Here is a 4,345-nt window from a genome sequence, read left to right as displayed (position 1 = left end):
ATCCTTTTCATATTGAATAATAACAGAAAGACAGAAAAGGCGCTGAATATTTTCTCTGAATGAAGTATTTTTTTTCCAGAACACTGAGTTTAATGGTAAAAAAATTCCCTGAATAAACATGAACTTTAGAATCATAAATATATAAATAAAACATATAACAATCAAAATAGTGTGGGGTTTTCTTTCCAGTGGAAATCTAGTCTGTGCTTATGATAAGAGGTGCTCTACAGGTTTTGATATGTTGAGTATACACCCAGGCACCCTACAGTTTGAGGAATACTCATTGCTCTGTCTTTCTGGGGAGACTCCTGGGCTGGCTCGGGTGTGGAGGTGGCCAGAAGCCACAGTCACCTCTAGAAGGGCTGGTGTTCACTGTTTGTGCGAGCTGCTGGAGGAAGGCTGGGCTGTGAAGGTGAAGAACATTTTGGGAGGCTATGACAGACACAGCTGATAATGTGATTTGGCCAGGCTTTGTGCTTGCTTACACTTGCGGACACAAACCCTTGAGCACAAAGCCCAAGCAGGAAAAACGTGCACCAAGGACAAGGTAAGGACCAGGTAAGGCCCTGCCAGAGCTCAGACTTCCAAGCTCATCCCCTGGGTGCTGTGGCACCCCTGTGTCCCCAAGACATCAGTACACATTTGGTGAGGTTTCAGTCCAGGTACCCACAGTGTGAGTGTGGCTGTGGCACGTGAACCTGTGGGGTGAAACAGGGAGTGAACTAATTTGACCCACAAGAAATGAGTGCAAGTTGCACTGAAAATCACAGAATTAAGCCCAGAGAGTGATCAACTACCAGAAAGCAGAGGCCCTACTTCAATCAGTTCCCACTGAAATCAACTCCTCTGAATGGGAAGTTCTCCTTAAAGACCTTTGGTACAATATGACCTTTTAATATTAAGCATGTCAACATTTAAATTGATGATGCTAATTTTTTTAGAACTATTTACAAGGGGAGTATTTCCCTCTGAATTTGTAATAAATCATGTATGACATCTTTTCATTCCATTCCTCTTTAAAAAGAAATATTTGGTAGTTTAAAATGTTTAATGTAGTGGAAAATCTAAAGGGAAAAATAAAGCATCAATAGGCTATTTCAGCAGCAAAAACCATTTGGGACCTGTTTAACCTCCTAAGCTCTTCTCCAAATTTATTTGAAAAGGGGCATATAAAGAGCTCATCACTTTCCATCTCCATTTTCATGTGCGGAGCATATGAAATAGTTTACCTTCATACTCACACTCCAAGCTGTTATTGACAGTGGGCTGAAGTAACTTGAGATCACTATTTCTTCCTCCTTATGACAGTTCTGGAACATTTGGTTGACTAATTACCTTGTTACTAGTCAGCATTTTTTTTTTTTATCTTTGACTTTATTTATGAATGTACATGTCTATAAGGGTAACAGCCACACACATAGGATACCGTTTTAAAACAGAGGATTATTACACCACCATGTCCCCGGGCTTTCCCTGTGCTTGTGATAGGAAAACTGCACAGGCAAGAGAAAATTTTACTCATGTCCAGTACTTCATCCTGTCCATTGCTCAGTACAGACCAAACTGAAGGACTGACATGAAGACATGATCAAGGTCTTCCCAAGCTGAGTGCAAATCTTCCCCAACTTCAAGGGTTGATGGACTAAACTTGAAAACACAGAGATTATGGAGCATCAGGCACAGTGGGATATCCCTACCTCTTCTCAGTTTAAATCACATTTGTAATTAATAGATCTGTAAGAAAAGGTTCTTCAAAACCCTTCCAAATCTAACAGCCAAATTCTGCTTATGCTGAGGGACTTGACATAGACTCCTTTGCAGACAACACTCCCATTACTGTCAATAACAACCAACCAAGCAAAAACTGCAGCTTTAAAACATGAATGAATTATAAGGATGCATGTGTTTCAGTAGCTGGCTGTGTCTGCATTTGTATCAGTGTCTCTGTATATATATATATTTACTTACCACTTGCATTGAAGATAAAAGCTTTTTGTCATACCCAAATTAAAAAGCTGAACCCCATAAACAGCAACATGTGTTTTCCCTCCACCCCCATCTTTCTATTTCTTCTTTCAGCAACGTCTGTCTTGGCAGACCCTTGCAGGAGTATCTGTTCTGTGTTCTTCAGAGGTAGTTCAAAACGAAATCCAGGCAGTGACCCCACCTCTCAGCCCTCTCCTGCAAACCCCTGCTGAAAGCCTGGTAAAAAGCTATAGGACACTGAAACACTGCATCGGCATTAACACTACTTACATAACCATTTATCCAGACAGAGAAAATGATGTTCCCTGAAAACCTGATTGCTAACATCTATAGAGTTGAGTCACATTAATCTGACAGACTGCTTCCAGAAAGAGCAGCAGAGCTATAAGGGTAAAAAATGTATCATTTCTTTATGGTAAAAATGTAAGTGGACCCTCCTGAGGGAATGTAATTTAAAGCAAGGAGAGGAGTCATACTGGATGATGACAGGCAGTTTTATCCCAGTGGAAGGTTTTTTGCTTCAGCACTTCTTGGGAGGCTCTGTGGCTGCAGGAGGACAAAAGCAGAAGAGGATGATGAGAGAGAAATATGGACCAGGTATCAAATGTGAATAGAGAGCATCTGGGTGAGGAAACAGGAATAAGGCTTTGAAATTAAGCATGTGGGCAAAAACCTGGAGCTAAGAGGCTTCATTCAGGAGGTGGGGAGCTGGGTCTGGGAACCCAGGGGACTGGGACTTGAAACCCAGGTGGTAGAGACCGGCACCTTCAGGTAAGAGTCTGGCAGAGAGAAAGGATTAATAGTTGGGAATGTCTGGGAAACAGGAACAGCAACTGGCTGAGAGAGAAAGCAGTGGCTTCCAGAGAAAGCCTGCTCCAGAGGAACAGGGCTGGGACAGAGATGGTTAGAGGGGAGTAAGACAGAGAGGAGGAAAATGTTTGTTAGAGACTACAGCCCCTTCACTGTTCATTCCAGGGGAGGGAATGAAGCATGAGGAGTCATGCTCTGGTCTCAACCCCTAGCAAAAGTGTCCTCTGGTCCACAGAGAAGTTGGCAACTCAATATTGCTACAAATTACCCTATTAACTCAAAGGGCATAAGTCCATATGGAGAAGCTAAGAGCTAACCCAAATAGTGTGAGGCATAGAGGTGTTAATACGATGCCACATAATAGAATTTTTGTTTTTCCACTTTGCTTCATTAAGAACCTAGGAAATTACCTACAAACACTCTCTTAAAAGAACTTTGTGAGCTGCCAAAGCAAACATGCAGAAGTTGGAAAGTGCCAGAGCTGAAGTTACCTGTGCAGTTTTTTCTCCTTTTACATGTATGCATTGGGAGTAGAGGAAGCCATAGTCTTTTCCCACAGAAGATGTATCAGCCTGTGCTCAGTCCCCATCCTGCTCAAGATGAGTCAGGACTGTGTAATGAGAGATGCTCAGCCCCTATTCATTTATTTCAGGTTGAATGGTGTGTTTTGAATACAGCTGAGGAGATGGGGAAAACAATTATGACTATCTTAAAGTTATTGAATGCCAGTCTGAAGAACTGCATGCATCCCTCCCTGCTTGCACCACAACAATAGTATACAACTGTTGTCTTATACAACATCAGTAAGTTTTTTACACCAAATTTTTCACACATGGTTGCTAATTGCATGTTCCCAGTTATACAGATACCTGACTTGAGACTCCAGGGTCTGATTTGGAGAATTGCTGAGCGCTCACAGCTGCAGCAGGTCTCAATGGGAACTCTGCTCTGAATATCTGAAGAATTACATAATGGTAACTACCCGGACAAATTAAGTCCTGGAGTCTTAAACTGGGCACCCGAAATCACTGCACCTCTCTGTTCTTCTTTTTTCCAGCTGTAAAGTGGGGATGATAATCATAGGGGCGATCTGAAAATAAATACACAGTTGTGAACTGCTTAGAGCCTACAGTCATTAAGACCATGGGAAACTTCCCAAATTAAATTAAAAACTCTTTCCTCAGAACAAGATCGACTGGTCTGTTGCAAATAGGGGTTTAGGCCACGTGTTAAACACATGGAGAAAGCAAAATATTGAATGGCTTTTCAATAAACGAATGCCACCCATCCTGAGCAGTGAATGAGGCAGGGATCCTGTGGGAAAGTCATGAAGTGGTCACATATTTAAAGATGGCATCACAAGTGTGCATACAGAGGGAGCATATTTAGACTGTGTACTCCTAAGGCTGTCTATTCAAACTGATGCACACTTAATGTCACAATAAAAATCGCTAATATGATTTCTGTACTTGGAGGGTTAAGGATAATAGATGCTTTAGAATTGTCTCTCCTTTTGGGGAGAGATTTCCTGATTGAAATAGAGCTAAAC

Source organism: Strix aluco, chromosome 4, assembly GCF_031877795.1.
Source record: "Strix aluco isolate bStrAlu1 chromosome 4, bStrAlu1.hap1, whole genome shotgun sequence".
Lineage (NCBI taxonomy): Eukaryota > Metazoa > Chordata > Aves > Strigiformes > Strigidae > Strix > Strix aluco.
Note: the sequence above shows the minus strand (reverse complement) of the source record.